General features: G+C 50.3%; 1 protein-coding gene across 2 annotated transcripts in view; it reads right to left on the bottom strand.

Annotated features, from left to right (window-relative positions):
• Positions 1 to 17,588, bottom strand: part of PIK3C2G (phosphatidylinositol-4-phosphate 3-kinase catalytic subunit type 2 gamma) — a 2,001,768-nt gene that overhangs the window by 477,549 nt on the left and 1,506,631 nt on the right. The window lies entirely within an intron of this gene.

The following is a 17,588-nucleotide window of genomic DNA, read 5'->3' as shown; positions in this document are numbered from 1 at the left end:
GAGACACCACGATGCTCAAGCGGATTGAATGTTTAACTTACCTTTTAACCACTCAACAGAAGGTGGTGGACAATGAGTCTCACTTACCCCAGAGGGTAATAAGATTGTATGGTTTATGTTTGTAATGTTTTCTTTCTAATTTTGCTTTTAGAGGCCCATTTATAACACGCATGGTAGGAGTGTTTGCAATTACAGAGGCAGACGGTATATAACGACTATAACAAATTGTATGAGCTTTGGTCACTTTGGTTACTGGCTGATGGAGCGACTTGCTGTCCCAAAAATCTGTGCACCAGGAGGAGGGGGTGCCACTTGCCCTCCTGTGCGCTACATAGCACCTCGCCATCTCCCACAGTGCAGGATACAATGGTTACTGGCTGCTGGAGGGACTCGCTGTCCCGAATCCCATGTCCCAGGAGGAGAAGGGGCTGCCACTTGCCTTCCCAAGCTGCTGCACTATGTAGCACCTCCCCATCTCTCACTTTGAAGGCTGCATCCAGATGAAGCGTGGGCCGAGGTTGGGCCTGTCCGGTGCCCGTCCTCGTCTGCCTAAGGCTGTGCTGGGCCACACCACAGACGTTTGCAAGGCCAGATGGTACGAACTTCTGTCTTTACGGTTACTTTTGGGCTAGATAAAGAAAACACTAATCCAGTAGCCCTTTCTGGTCTGGTTGCTGGGAAAGTATTTATTAATATGGCCAAGAGGCAGCTGCTGAAGGCGTGCATGAATGCTTGAACTTTTAAGACTAGTGTGGCAATAAATAGTAACACATTAAGGGAGATTGACACTCTGATTTGAGAGGTTGAAACAATGTTGTGGCCTAAACCTCCACCTGATTCTCTCCCCTCCTTGCCCCTTGGTGTTTGGGAGACCAGGAAACCATTGGCAACATTTCTTACAAAAAATTAGGGGGCAAAAGAGACAAACTTATTTAGCCACAGTCTTGCAAGCCTTAGGTCTGAGAAATGGATGTGTGATGATTGAATCTTCAGAAATTACACCTGCTCCATAGATTACAATGCCCATTTTCCCCTAGTATGTTTAGTGTGCAGTGCAGCAACTGCTATGCCTTCTTAGCCAGCATGGAAAGATTTGATCCAAGCCTTGCTTAAAACTGTCGCCGGACTTTCGAATGAATTAAAAGTCTGAAGAGCTCAGAATAACTCCCCAACAGAGTTTTATCAAATAATAACTCCTACACTTCAACAATTTTCCATTGGCCAGTCTGCATCCAGTGGGTATGGCGCATTTGCCCCCCCCCCCCACTCATTTTAGCGTGTTCCCAGCCCAAACCTTGCCAAATACCTGCCATGGTGTTTCCTCCACCAGTCCATTGCCCTCTCTCTTACGGAATCAAAGGCCTGAGAGAGCGGCAGCATTTCCCATAAACTGGTAGTGACACTACTGGGGAAATAGAATTTTAAGTTCCAGCGATACGAAGAAATATAAAGACAATCTGTTCAGGGCTAAAACCTCTTAGGAACATGGAGAGTGGAAGGATTTGGTAGAAGCACTCAAGGTAGGAGATACACTGTTTAAGGGCATTAGAGCCAACATGATGTTTCTCGTATTGACTTACATCTACTACCAGAGCTATGTGGGGAACATTTTAAGAGGGTATATACAGCTAAGTGTGCTGCTCATTCAAAGTACATCGTCAGGGTCTGCACTGCGTGTCAGAAATGATAAACCGCTGGTCTTTACATGAGGCGATTAAGGTGATTTGCCATCATAAAGCACCTGGCCCTGAATCCCTCCCTGAGGATTTGTATTTATCGAACCCCTTGTCTGGGGACCTTACTTTAATTTGCTATTCCGATCAGTCCTGGAAAGTGGATCGTTCCTATGGCAGGAATACAAGATTATTCCAATTTTTTCAAAGGGCTGCAGAGATGACTCGGGAAACTACAGGCCAATTAATTTAATTGATGCTTCACAGAAATTATTTTGCTCTCTTACTTGGGGAATCTGTCAGAGTAGGTTTATGTGAATGGCATATTTTCAGACTATAAGGTGAGTTTCAAGAAGAATACCAGCACTACGCTTTTGTTGTATTTACTGAAAAACTGTTCAGCTGGATAGGGGCCACTTGTATGTGGCTTTTATTGACCTGAGATCAGCATTTGGTTCAATTTCCAGGGACAAACTCTGGGAAGTGCTGAAGCAGATGGGGGTCCCGGAAAATCTCTTGGCAGTTCTTATAAACTACACGCCTCTAATTACGCACCAATAAGATATGAGAACAAAGGTGAATGAACTGAGCCCTTTAGGATTACGACAGGTGTGCTGCAGGGGAGTATCTAGGCATTGACTCAGCTTACACTCTACATCATTGATTTAGTAAAAGCACTAGATTTTACTGGTAATGATGCCCCAAAACCGGGTTTGTTAACACTGAATTTTACTAATGAATATTTATATATTCTGAGTGTGAGATTTGCATAGCAAATGAGTTAACATAGACAAGTAATATACGTATTTGAAATTGCGCCTACTTGAGTGGCCGCTAATATTCAGGAAGTGTAATTATTAAAAACGTATTAATGTACAAGTTACTTACCTTCAGTAACAAAATATCTGGTAGAGACATAGAGGGTCATTCTGACCCTGGCGGGCGGTGGGAGCCGCCCGCCTGGCGGGAACCGCCAAATGGCCGCTCCACGGTCAGAAGACCACGGAGGCCATTCTGGCTTTCCCGAAGGGCCGGCGGGCGACCGCCAATGGAGCCGGCGGAGTTGCAGGGGTGCGACGGGTGCAGTTGCACTGTCGCGATTTTCACTGTCTGCTAAGCAGACAGTGAAAATCATGGTGGGCCCTGTTAGAGAGCCCCTGCACTGCCCATGCCAGTGGCATCGGCAGTGCAGGGGCCCCCAGGGGCCCCACGACACCCGTTCCAGCCATCCTGTTCCTGGCGGTAAAAACTGCCAGAAACAGGATGGCGGGAAGGGGGTCGGAATCTCCATGGCGGCGCTGCTTGCAGCGCCGCCATGGAGATTCAGCCCATGCAGGGGAAATCCGGCGGGAAACCGCCGGATTCCCTTTTCCGACCACGGCTTTACCGCCGCAGTCAGAATGGGCTGGGAAGCACCGCCAGCCTGTTGGCGGTGCTTCCGTGGTCCCCAAGACCGCCAGGGTCGGAATGACCCCCATATTCTAGTTGCAGATTCCTTACCTTAGAATTTCACCCAGGCGTCAGACTGGATCCGGAGATTTTTCTTCGAGCAATACCCTTGTGCATCAGTAGGTTGCGTTGGTCAACTCCGCGTGTGTCGTTGGCACCGTAGTCGCCGTGATGACTTCAGGAGTAGTACATAGACACTGCCTCAGCGCAGTGACATCCGTTTCTTTTAGCGACTTTCCACGCCAAATCACAGAGCTACTAAGAACACTGAGATTGGTGCTCCAGCGCTAAGGACCTGAAGGGGGAAGCCCTGTCCCTAGAAATCAGTTTGCAAGCGGGGACGATGGGCGGGTTGGTAAGGAATCTGCAACTAGAATATGTCTCTACCAGATATTTTGTTACCAAAGGTAAGTAACTTGTACATCTGGTGACACTGCTATTTGCAGATTCCTTACCTTAGAATAGATACCCAAGCGATGCTATCCTCGAAGTGTGCTGCAAACCAAGATCATACTAGAAAGTCATGCAGGACCGAACAACCAAAGTAGCCGTCCCGACGGACCCAACTGTCCAGGTAGTAGTGTTTAGCAAACATGTTCAGGGACACCCACGTAGCTGCCTGGCAGATATCCAGGACAGGAAGTCCGTGTGCTAATGCAGTGGAAGCAGCAGTCACTCTGGTGGAATGAGCACATAAGCCCTCAGGGGTTTGCTTCTTGGCCAAAGTGTAGCACATTTCGATGCAATGAAATACCCATCAAGAGATGGTAAGTTTTTGCACCACCTTTCCTTTCTTTGCACCCACATACCCGTCAAAGAGTTAATCGTCCACCCGGAAATCTTTAGTACGATTAAGATAGAATGCCAATGCTCTTTTTGGGTCCAGACGGTGGAGTCTCTTTTCCTCAAGGGAAGGATGTGTGGGTACGTAAAAAGTAGGCAGGGTGATGGACTGGCCTACATGAAAAGATGTAACCACCTTTGGAAGGAAGGAAGCCTTAGTGTGCAACACCACTTAGGCAGGGTGCACAGACAAGTATGGAGGTTTGGACGAAAGGGCCTGAAGCTCACTCTCCCTGAGAGCAAAAGTGATTGCAACAAGAAAGACAGTTTTGAAGGGATAATTGTGCATCGGCTCAAAGGGAGTACATATTAAATAAATAAGGACAAGATTGATGTCCCACTGTGGCATGATAAATGGAGTGCGAGGAAATAAATGGGTGACACCTTTTATGAATTTGCTCACAATAGGACATTTAAAGATTGAGGGCTGATCAGGTAACCTAAGAAAGGCTGAAATGGCAGATAAATACCCTTTAAGGGTGCCCAAAGCAGAGCCCTGCTGGGCCAAAGAAAGAATGAACAAAAGAACCTCAGATAGAGGGGGATAGAGGGGATCAACAGATTTGTTGGTGCACCATGCCACAAATTTATGCCAACGACAGGCATATAACGTTTTGGTGGAGGGACGCCTGGCTGCCAAGATAACTATCACAGACTTCGGGTGGAAGATCAAAAGTTGTCAACTGGCACCGCTCAGTCTCCAGCCATGAAGGCAGAGATTGGACAGGTTCGGGGGGAGGACCGTCCCCAGCTGCTGCGACAGAAGGTCCCCCCGAAGAGGCAGTCTCAGTGGAGGATCGATGGCCATACTCAAAAGCTCTGGATACCATACTCTCCATGCCCAGTCCAGAGCCACCAAGATAACTTGGGCCCGGTCATTTCTGATCTTTTTGAGAACTCTGGGCAGAAGTGGTATAGGCGTAAAGGAGGCCTGAGTTCCACTCGAGACAAATAGCATCTCTGAGAGAGTGCCGCCTTGGAAACTCCAACGCGCAAAACAGCTGACTGCGTGTTCTCTGCGGAGGCTAACAGATCTAACCAAAGCTCTCCCCACTGATGAAAGAGAACTTGTGCCACACCTCCGGATGGAGAAGCAATTCATGAGAGGCTGAGCATCGATGGATGAGTTCGTACTCTGTGGGATTGAGAGAACCCGTCAGACGTTGAACCACCAGGGTAATGCCCTGATGTTCCAGCCATGTCCAGAGACGTAGTGCCTCCTGACAAAGGGTCCAGGACGCTACTCTGCCCTATGTGTTGCAGTATCACATGGCAGTAGTATTGTCCGTGAACACCTGCACTACCTTCCCTTTGAGAGAGGGAAGAAATGCTTTCAACGCAAGGCTGATTGCCCAGAGCTCCAGAAGACAGATATGGAGCCCAGACTTCGTCAGAGACCAGAGGCCTCTGATCTCTGCCTCTCGGATGTAGCTGCCCCAACCCAGAAGTGACGCATGTGTCACTATAGATAGATATGGCTGGGGAAGGGAGAGGGATCTGCCGTGGACCCAATGTGTATTTGAAAGTCACCAATGCAGGTCTTTTGCAGTCCCCTCTGAGCTCTGGACCATATCGGAGAGATTTCCCTGATGCTGCGCCCACTGGAACTTCAAGTCCCAGTGCAGAGCACGCATATGCCATCTAGCATGTGTCACTAGCAGGATGCAGGAGGCCATGAGGCCCAGCAGCCTCAGAGTCAGTCTCACCGAAACCCAAGACAGAAGCTAAAAGATTGGAGTCATAGCCTCAATATCTTGGACTCGCTTTGTGGGAGGATAAGCCCAAAACTGCACTGTGTCCAGAACAGCTTTGATGAAAGGGAGCATCTGAGAGAGTCAGGTGTGACTTCGGCATGTTTACAGTGAACCCCAGCGTGTGCAGGAGTCTCACCATAGTCTGAAGGTGGGAGATGACTTTCTGGGGCGAGACCACCTTCAACAGCCAGTCGTCGAGGTAGGGGAAGACTGAGACCCCTAACCTGCGCAGATGAGCTACAACCACCGCCATCACTTTCGTGAACACCTGAGGGGCGCTGGTAAGGCCGAAGGGGAGCACAGTAAACTGATAGTACTGGTTACCTACCACGAATCATAGTTAACGGTTTGTGGGGAGGCAGGATGGGGATGTGGAAATAAGCGTCCTGCAAGTCCAACGCTACCATCCAGTCTCCTGGGTCTAAGGCAGACAGAACCTGAGCCAAGGTGAGCATTTTGAATTTCTCCTTCTTGAATAAGTAGTTGAGGTCCCGAAGGTCTAGGATAGGACGTAAGCCCTTGTCCTTTTTCGGCACCAGAATGTTGCGGTTATAACAACCACGACCTACTTCTGGCACAGGGACCTTCTCTATAGCTCCTTTGGCCAAAAGATCTGCAAAACCCACCTGTCTGTAGTGATGGATTCCTAGCGGGGCAGGTGATGGCGAATCCTGCTGCCAACTGGATGGGAGTGAGGGGATGGACAAGGAGGGTTTGGAAGCTGCAGCGAGGGCAGAGGTGGACTGGGTAGATCTCTGGTTCCCTGTCCCACGTCCACCTGGGATTCTGCATCCCCAGTCACCCAGCAGTTGAACAGCATTGGTGGCACAGTGGCTGTACGGGGGACGCAACAGGGAGCCCATTCCATGGCCATGAAAGGGGCAAAAAGCATACTGCTGGGGGCGAGGGGCAGCAGAAAGAACAAACGACGGAGCCGTAGCCCAGGAATCCTTGAATCTCTCTAAGGCCTAGTCCTCTTTGTCCCCAAAGAGACGGGAGCCATCAAAGGGCATGTCCATGGGAGACTGTTGGACAACCTCCCCACAAAGAAACCGAAGTACTCAACCAGGTTTGATGCCTCAAGGCCACTGTCGCAGCAACTGATCTGCCCAGAGAGTCGGTCGTGTCCAGCCCACATTGGATCGTGAACTTCGCCGCATCTCTCCTATCGTTGACAGATTGGGAGACGACAGCACAGGCCTCCTCCGGTATCTTCAGCAAGACTTGTGCAACCGCATCCCATAGAGAGTGGGTAGAGTGGCCCAAAAGGCATGCGGTGTTCATGGACCGCAGAGCAAGACTGGAGGAAGAAAACAACTTCTTTCTAAATTGTTCCAGTCTTTTTGATCCCCTATCCGGGGGTTCGGAAGGGAATGCGCCTGAGAAAGAGGAAGCCTGGATGACAAGACCCTCAGGAGTGGGGTGTTGGGACAGGAATTTAGGGTCATTCGGAGTGGGCGGATGGCGGCATGCGATAGTCCTATTCACAGGCGCCCCTGTGTTGGGTTTGGACCAAGTACCTAAAAGGACATTGGTGAGGGGTTCATTGAAAGGTAAAAGGGGCTCAGAGGTGGAAGCCCCTGGCAGAAGCACCTACGTCAGGAGGTTGGACCTGACCTATACAGTAGGTAGCTCAAGGCCAAGAACCTCAGCCGCCCTACTGACCACCATACCATAAGTTGCTCCCTCCACCGTAGCCACTGTAGGAGGAGACACCATGCCAGCAGCTGGAGAAGAGTCCAGTCCACTGGCTTCGCCCAATTCCGGTGTCCAGTCCAAAGATGGGTCATCCTGATATTCATAAGGGTCAAGGGGCCCCTCCAATCCTTCCCTGAATTTGTACCCATAGGAAAAAGGGTCCATATCCAACCTGGGGTGAGTAGGCCCCGTCGAAGACAGAGGTGGACTCAGCTGACACCGCTCTGACTCCAAGTCGTCAGGGATAAGGATCGGGTCAGCGTTGATAGTGGGATCTACTGACGTCGGGAGCATCAACAATCAACCCTGCGCTGGGGAAGGTCTCAGTGGTGCGACTGGAGCCAGTATGGATCTGCAAGCGGGTCCGGAGGGGACCTCAGTAACCAGAGCCACTGGTGTGGGACCCAAAGGCCCCTCAACCAAACCCCTTGGGCCCAAAGGCGATGTATCGGGTCAGTATGCACAAAGATGAGGCGCATGGCCTCATAGAATTCCTTAAGCTGGGTGGGAGTCGCTCTGGCTCCCAGAAACTAAGGGAAGCACGGAGTGGACCCAGAAGCAGGCTCTGCCGACAGAGGCCTTGAGCGTAATTGCTCCTCCCGCGTCGCTTCAGCCAAGCGAAGTCGAAGTGCGATGATACCGCTTTGGCGACTTCTTTTTACCTGCACCCGAAGATTTTGAGGAAGATGAGTGGTGATGGCTCTGCGAACAGTCGCAAGACCTTCCTCCCAAGTAAGACAGGGACCTACGCGGAGTCGAGTGCCGGGCCGCCATGAGCTTGAGAGAACGCTCCCTCAAGGCTTTCGGGTGCATGGACCGGCACTTGGAGCACGACTTCGGGACGTGGTCATGCTCCAGACACCACAGAGAAGTCAGATGCAGATCTGTCACTGACATCATGTGTTGACAGTCCCCGCACGGCTTGCACCCAGTCTTCGGGGACATCCTTGACGAACCAAAAACTCACTTCAAAACTTGACAAAATGGTCAAAATCGGTCAAAAAGAGACCAGGGTAACTCTCTCCGGATCAGTGCATGGCGCGGAACGAAAAGAACTGACGTCACTGCGCTGAGGCAGCGTCTATGTACTGCTCCCAACATCATCATGGCAACTACGATACCAACAACGCCCGCGGAGTCGACCAACGTCACCTATCGAAATGCAAGGGTATTGTTTGAAGAAAAATCTCCGGATCCAGTCAGACGTCTAGGGGAAATTCTAAGGTAAGTAATTTGCAACTAGAAGTCTGTATCAGATATAAAATGTTGAGGTCATGTTTGAATTAATGTAGTAGTATGTCATATTAATGGTTATCTATTATGTATTTGCTTTATTAATGGTAGGCCTTACTTTAGCGAGGTCTTGAGCCTAGTTGCATGGCCTCATATCAAGCTGTATTTCTTAGACAAACTAGAACATTGCTGCTTAGAGAATTAAATTGTGATTTTCCACTGTGTTGACCAAATCCTAGTAACAAAAATTATTTCCCATGAGAACCACTTGCTAGAATATGCTGCACTAACTAGAGATACATTGTATAACTTAGGCCCTCATTATGACATCGGCGGTAAATCCCGCTTACCGCCACTGTGACAGCCGCCAACATACCGCTGTGGTGGCGAATATTCATTCACCATATTATGACACACACACACCAATCCAACAGAATACTTCCCCATACCTAAATCTGCCAGTTAAAAGGTCAGTGTTAAAGTGGCAGTACCAACACCCATACCGTTACGCCAACAAAACAACTCTCACAACTTTGTGACCCATGAATCACCTCGGCAGACATTCAACGGTGGTAAACCATTGGCGCTACACACTGGCGTGCTTAGAGTGGACATCCAAATACTAAACTGCACAACATTTGCCAATACCAAAAACACACATCTAACACTCAGACATACCACACCCACCCACCTACAGCACTATAAAACACACACCCACATTACCCACAACCCTTTACAAATACAAATCATTGCCACCAGAATGACACCAAGACCACTGCGACAACTAGACACACACCCAACATACACCCATACATCCCTCACGCACACCACTATGCATTCCTAACCAAAGTACCAAAAGCCCACACACTTACACACACCACACAACACCCATGTCCCCACAAAGGCCCCCCCGTTTCACAGATGAGGAGTTGAGGGTCATGGTGGAGAAATTAGTCAGGGTAGAGCCACAGCAGTTTGGAACACACAAACAGCAGATCTCCGTTGCCAGGAAGATGGAGCTATGACGGAGAATCGTGGACAGGGTGAACGCCATAGGAAAACATCAAAGAACAAGGGATGAAATCTGGAAGAGGTGGAACGACCTATGGGGGAAGGGAAGTTGCATAGCAGTAAGGCACCAGCTCGCCATACAGAGACTGGCGTTGGACCCCCACCTTCTCCCCCATAGCTCAGAGCATGGGAGGAGCACGTCTTGGCAATACTGCATCCTGAGGGACTCACTGGAGTTGCCGCAGGACTGGACAGTGTGAGTCAATATTTACTACTTATCACCCCGATAACTGCATCCATCACAACCCCTCACCCTCACTCCCATCATTCCACTCCATCCCACACACTGCACCTACATATATGACTAACCACAACACCCAGCCCTGCCTGCAATACCAATGCATGGACAGCCCTCCCAGCCCTGCATGGACACCCATCACCAAACTATGCACAGCATAGGGGAACTAACAATCCCACAATACATCAATATGCACAAACCAAGGTGGCAGGGAAATAGCAACGATAGAGGGGAAGCTAGGGATGTACAATATGTCACAGGAATGAAGCATAATACATCACTTACATCCCCGCAGGTGCCCCAGTTAATGTCAGAGGAGAGGAGGTGCCACAACAAACCAGTCCCCCAACAGAATATGCCCACAGTGATTGCAGTAACTCTGGACTTCATGATCTGGATCAACAACCTGGCCCATCAGGGACCACTGGACAGTCGGTCACCCCAGCCCACTCACAGTCCACCACAGAGCCCTCCCCCATCAGTATACAACACCACAGCACCCAGCCAGCGTCTCTACACCTTTGTCCCCAGGACACGTCAATCAGCAGTGTGCCCACCTGCACAGGGACCCCGGTCTACACCTCACACCCGAGACTGATTGTCCCCCTTGTGTCCCACCCTGGGGTGTCACCTTGTGTCACCTTGTCCAATTTGAACTGCCTTTGCTCCCCTTCCTATGGCCCCTTGGATACTGCACTTGTGCTACCAACAGACTGGAACAATACCCTGGACTTTCCTCTACCATCACCCCATCCCATTGCACTTTACACTCAATATTATAGCACCACAATAAACACCCTTGAACACAACTTGACTTATAGTATTTTATGTGTTGAAAATGTGCATTTAGGGGAAGAGTCACATCTGGTGCAAATGATATGGACACTGTGATAGCATAAATTGAATGACCTGTAACTGTCTGTAGTAATCACATCAGGACACTGTTTTCATATCACCAACATCTGTAAAATGACAAGTCATAGGTGACAGTAAGTTTAGGGGCAAAGGAAGCGAATCCCATCATGCCACAGTCACACAGATGAAATCAATATTCAGAGGAATGATCAGTTGCACTGTCATTGGAAGTATTGACGTACAACTGATGTTCTGTTGTCCATATCCTCATCCTCGGCCTCCTCATCCTCACTGTCCTCAGGGTCCACTGCTGCCACAGGGGCATCTCCAGTCTCCTCCTCCTGCAACAAAGGCACATTTCATCTGAGGGCCAGGTTGTGCAACATGCAGAATGCCACTAATATCTGGCAGACCTTCCCAGGTGAGTAGCACAGAAATCTACCTGTCAGATGGAGGCACCTGAACCTGGCCTTCAGGAGGCCGAAGGTCCTTTCAATTATTCTTCTGGTTTGCCAATGTGCCTCATTACAAAGGTTCTCAGCCACTGTCCTGGCATTCCTCACAGGGGTTAGGAGACATGAAAGGTTTGGGTAGCCAGAGTCACCTGCAAACAGTGAGGGACAAACTTTGGCCTTACACAATCCTATAGGGATAACACCTCAAGGCATACAGTGGGTGGGGACTCTGGCTCAACTATTAGGCACTTCCTGTGCATCTGTAGTTGGGCCATCACATTTGGGATGCTGCTATTCCTCAGGACAAAGGCATCATGCACCGACCCAGGATACATGGCAGTGATGTGGGCGATGTACTGGTCAGCCAGGCACACCATTTGCACATTGAGTGAGTGGAAACTCTTCTGATTCCTAAACATTGGTTCATTCTGGCGGGGGTGCGAACACAATATGTGTACAGTCAATCACCCTAATATTATTGGGGCTATGGCCCATTCCATAGAATACTGCCTTAACAGTGGCCAAATCATCCATCTGGGGGAAAACAATATAGTTGCAAATGTGTTTCACCAGTGCAGACAGAACCCTTGCCAGCATGACTGAAATATTGGCTGTGACATTCTTGCTGCCAAGCCCACTGTCACTTGAAAAAAAACAGTTGCCAGGAAATAGAGCACTGATAGCACTTGCGCAATGGGGGGAATCCCAGTGGGATGACAGATGGCTGATATCAGGTCAGGTTCCAATTGGGCACACAGCTCTGTGATTGTGGCCCTGTCCAGTCTATAGTGGAGAATAATTTGCCTGTCCTCCAGCGTAGCCAAGCCCACAAGGGGTCTGAACAAGGGGGTTTGTCTCCTCCTTCTATTAATCCGCAGCAGTAGGTATCTAAGGGACACAAGAGTGAGTAGGCTGTCACAATTTGAACAATAGAACCACTACCTCAGTTTACATACAGCATCAATGTGATGGGACAGTGGGAATGGCAATGTATGTGCTATTTTAGGCAATCTCACAGTTATAGTTTATCTGATCATTGTCCACCACCATGAAATGGCGACCGCATGTCCTGTATCTTAGGACAGGTGGAAGTGAGGGAACTCCGCCGACGTCAGGCGTTGTGGCAGAAGACATTCTTGCACTACCATGCAATTCATCATTGGCAAATATGGGGCTATATGGAGTACAGTGGCCAATGGGGATCAGCGCCAGCGATGATGGTATACACCGCTGTGGACGTGACTGGCATTTTCTATCCAAATCCTCATTTGCTTCCTGACTTTCTACAGGACGACACCTACACTGCATGTGCTGCTGTGACCTGTGTCTGTAACCTACAATGGCCCGTGTGACCGGGGAACGGGCCCTTGCCTTCACTTAGGAGGAGTTGGAGCGACTGGTGGATGGGGTCCTACACGAGTATGGACTGCTGTATGGGCATCCAGACCAACAGGTGAGAACACCATGGGCACAATGCATGTGGGAAGAATGCATGGGGATGTGTGTGCAAGCATCACGTCATCGGGGAGTGTCTGGTGGTAGTGTACATGGTGGGCGCCAGACGATGTGTGTGCCAATGGTGATGGAAACTGGATTGGTGGCCCATATGTATGACAGGCTGGATTGTATGTGCAATGGTGTCCTCCTGTCTGCATTCCCTCTGCAGGTCAGCGCCCATCAGAAGAAGGGATAGAGGCGTGCCATTGCCAAGGATGTGAGGACTCTGGGGGGGTCTACAGCAGATGGAGCACCCACTGCAGGAAACGGTGGGAGGACCTGAGATGCTGGACATGGAAGACCGCGGAGGCCCAGCTGGGGATGGCCTCTGAACGAGGAAGAGGTTTCCATGTGGAACCTGACCCCGATGGCTTGCATACTGGCAGTGGCCTACCCAGAGCTGGATGGGCTCTTGAGGGCATCACATCAGCCACAAGGGGGTGAGTACAGTGGGCATTACTATAATAATTGGTAGGTGGCATGGAATGCGCGTGCGAGTTAGTGGATGCCCCTTAATACCAGGCCATGCATTGCAGCGTGATCCAGCTCAAGGGTAAGGGGTGTATGGCAAATGCAGGTAACCAAGCTTGTTTGCATTCCATGTCAGTCAGGGCTTTGTGGGTCCGAGGAGGGGTGCAGTTGGCAATATTTGGACCTCATCTTGCTGTGGCATCTACCCAAATCAATGGCAGAGCAATGCATAATGTTCAATCCTGATCCCTGTGTGTGACGGTGCTGTTTATGCCAACTGTGGTGTTGGTGCTGTAATTGACCCATTGTTCCCTTTGTCTCTCTCTCTCCTCCTTTTTTCTTCTATCATCCTGTCCATGTGTGCATTAGCATCATCTGGTGGAGGAGCAGGGGCACCGGCTAAAGAGGGAGCTGCATCCCACAGGATCCAGGAAGCAGAGTCAACTGACGCCTAGGGAACCAGTGGGATGGAGGGCGAGGGGAGCACCACGGCGGAGACAGGAGGTGACAACACAGACTCTGATACCTCCTCCAATTGTAGCTCCCTGGTGCTGCCAGACACCTCTGTGACCACCCCAGCTGCAGGTACAGCCGCCACCTGTACCAGCAATGACCTTCAAGTAGCCCCTCAACAAGTTGCCTGTGCCCACTCACCCAGGAGGGTGGGCATCTCCTTTGCCCCAAGCACCCCAGGCCCTGCCCCAGTGAGCCCTTCTGCCCTGAGTGAGGAGGCTATTGACCTCCTGAGATCCATCACTGTAGGGCAGTTAACCATTGTGAATGCCATCCAGGGGCTGGCATCCCGTATGCAGCAATCCAATGCATTCCTGGAGGGCATCCACTGTGGACTGGCATCCCAACAGATTGATTCAGGCTCTGGCCTCCTCTCTGATGGCAGCCATTGTCTCTGTTCCTACTGTCCCCTCTCCAACTATCACTTCCCAGTCCCAGTCTCCTCAACCCCAACCCATCCCGTACACACATACTGATGAGCATGCACACAAGACAACACACAAGAGTGGCACAGTCAAACACAGGCACCACATCAGCCCACAAGCACTCATGCAATCACCAGACAGCTGTAGACACAACCACATCCACTTCCTCCACTGTCTCCCCTCCACCTCCCTCACAGTCATGTCCACACCCACACCTGCATGCACTGCTTCAACAGCCACCACCAGAATCACCACACACACACCCCACTGGCAGACTCCTCCAAAACATTCATCCACGTGTCTCCTGTGTCCTCTCCCACAATGTCTGTCCCCCTCCTAAAGGACACAAACGCAGGCACTCAGACACCCAACAGGCATCCACCTCACATCAGCACACTCCCCATGCACCTGCACCTCTTCCCGCCCCACCATCCCTAAAAAACCTTTCCTTGCCCAACTTGACCTCTTCCCCTCGTCCTGTCTGTAAGAGCAGGGTCCCAACGACTCAGCCCAGCACCTCAGCCAAACAGTCCATGGGGACAGTGGAGGCACTTCCTAGTCGTGGAGGTAAGACAGTAAAGGATCCCACTCCAGCAGCCAGGAAGGGGAAGGATCCCACTCCAGCAACCATGAAAGGCAGGGATCCCACTCCACCAGCCAGGAAGGGGAAGGGTCCCACTCCAACAGCCAGGACAGGGAAGAAGCCCTCACCTCCTGCCATTAAAGTGAAGAAGCCCTTACCTTCAGCTGCCACACAGCAGCCCTCGCCTCTAACAGAGTCTGCCAAGGAGGCACCTTCCATGGCTGAGACACAGCAGCCCTCACCTCCAGCAGGGGCTGCCCAGGAGGCACCTTCCACAGCTGACTCACAGCAGACCTTAACTCAAGCAGAGGCTGCCCAGGAGGCACCTTCCACAGAGGAGAAACAGCAGCCCTCACCTCCAGCAGAAGCTGCCCAGGAGGCACCTTCCACAGCTGTGACACAGCAACGCTCACTCCCAGAAGAGGCTGGCACGGTACCACCACCACCACCAGTGGTCACAGAGCCCTCACCTCCAGCTGAGATGGTGCAGCCCTCACCTCCAGCAGCAGACATGTAGGCCACCCTCCAGGGACTTCTGTGCAAGGAGCCCCATCCGGAACCAGTGGGCATGTTTCCCACCTGAGAGACTGTGACCTTGCACTCCCAGCCAAGAGAAATGGACATGAAGCCCCCTCCAGAACCAGTGGGTGAGTTCCTCACTTAAGAGACTGTGACCTTGCACTCCCCAGCAAAGGGAAACGGGCATGGAGCCCCCTCCAGAACCAGTGGGCACGTTCCCCACCTGAGAGACTGTGACTTTGCACTCCCCAGCATTGGGAAACTGGCATGGAGCCCCCTCCAGAACCAGTGGGGAAGTTCCCAACTTCAACTAAGGTGCCCCTTACTCCCCTTCCCATTGAGGTGCCTGCCCACTTCAATAATGATGCCCTTGCACGGTTCTGTGAGGATATCGTCAGGAAACGAGTTGGGCCTTGGACTGTGCCCTGTGGCCATGTGAGCCCTCAGTACTTTGGACTGGGCATTGGCCTTTTGTGGACAATTGTACATATCTCTTTGTAATCCAAATGGTTTATTTGGTGGCTGTTCCTATTCAGTACATTCTTAGTACTGCCTTATTGTTGTCCTTGCATTATTATGCCGTGTGTCGCGTGCCATTGTTTTTGGTCTGCAGCTGGTTGTGTGTATAGTGTGTGTGTGTTGTGGATGTGTGTGTCACTCTCCTTTTCCTCCTTCCCTCCCTTGTGTGCTAGGCGGCTGTACTCACCATTGTCATCTTCGTCGTTATTGGTTTTCCAGGTGGAGCATGGCGTAGAAGAGCATCAGGAAGACTTGCAGTTCCGGTTCCATGGCAGCGTTGTTCTTCTCTGCGTTTCTGATGGTGAGTCTTTAGCCTTCTGTGCAGTGTTTCTGCCAGGCTTTTGATGGCGTTGGTTCCGCCCTGGAAATCGTGGCAGATTGCAAGGTCATGATATGGTAGGCGGTACCTTGTCTTCCGCCTGGCTGTTGATAGCTGCTGCCGTAGTCAATGGTGTTAAGGCCCTGGAGGATGGTGGCCGTAATTACCGCCAGCCTGTTAGCGGTATTTCCGCCACTTTATCACTCACCGCCAATGTCACAATGACCAACTTAGTGTGTGTAAAGACCTTCCCAGGAGAAGACAATGGATGCAGTGACTGGCGTATAAGCTGATACAATATTGATACCTGACAAGCCCAACGAAGGGAACAGGAGAAGAGGAGCCATTCATCAACATGTGAACCATGTACTAGTAAATTGTTAGGTTTGGGGTTCTACTTTCATTGGATTAAATGTAAACGTACGATTCTTTGACCAATGACAACGTGAAAAGTAGTTTTAGGAAATCTAAATTAGCCAAACTGCACAGAGAGGAGAGAGCCATTCTCTCCATTCTTCTTGAGAGATTAGCTATTCTTTTTTGAACTGCTTGAAGAGACTTTACTTTTCCTGAACTTTAATGCTGAAGTTCAATGTCTTGCTGACCGAACTGATGTCCAATTGACGAAGACTGTCACAGCTTGCTGAACCATACTGGGCAAGGTATAAGATGATGTTGCTGATTGTTATGTCTGTTTGCTTTTGTACCTAGGTACTGGCCGCTAATTTTGATAGAACCATAGTTAGATGTTTTCCTAATGTGTCTTGACTAAATTGTTTTGCATGAAGTCCAAACATGTTATTCTAATCTGAAGGTTAGTTAGGGTACTCACTGATGATGCTTGCTGCATGTTATAACAGTTGATGTCTTTTCTTTGTTGAATCTAAATGTATGCCATTTCATTCGCACAGTTATTCTTGCTATTGATTTGTACTGCAACCTTAAAATGTGTAGTGGTCCAGGCTTTGATTAAATTGTGATTCTTTAGGAGATTGGTTGGTCAGCCAGTGTTGTTTCAGTATACTTACCATTTGATTTAGTGACTAAGGTGGTCATTACAACCCTGGCGGACGGTGTTAAAGCGGCGGTAAGACCGCCAACAGGCCAGCGGTAAAATAATTGCAATTACGACCGTGGCGGAAACCGCCAACAAAGACAGCCACGTTAACACTCAGACCGCCACGGCGGTACAAACAAACATCGCGGCGGTCACCGCCAACAGACAGGCGGGAGACAATGTACCGCCCACACTATTATGACAGGCCAATCTGCCACCTTTTCTGGGGCGGATTCACGGAGGATAAAAACACAGAAGAAACAGGCATTTCGAAGGGAAAACACTCACCTCTACACACTCCACGAGGAAGGAGGACACCATGGAACCGGAACTCCAAATTCTCCCTGCGATAGTCTTCCTGCTCCTCTACCAGGAGTACGAACGCCGGTGGCAAAGACCACAGTGAGTACTGCACC

The sequence above is a fragment of the Pleurodeles waltl genome, chromosome 4_1, assembly GCF_031143425.1.
Source record: "Pleurodeles waltl isolate 20211129_DDA chromosome 4_1, aPleWal1.hap1.20221129, whole genome shotgun sequence".
NCBI lineage: Eukaryota > Metazoa > Chordata > Amphibia > Caudata > Salamandridae > Pleurodeles > Pleurodeles waltl.
This window is presented reverse-complemented; position numbering and strand designations above follow the sequence as displayed.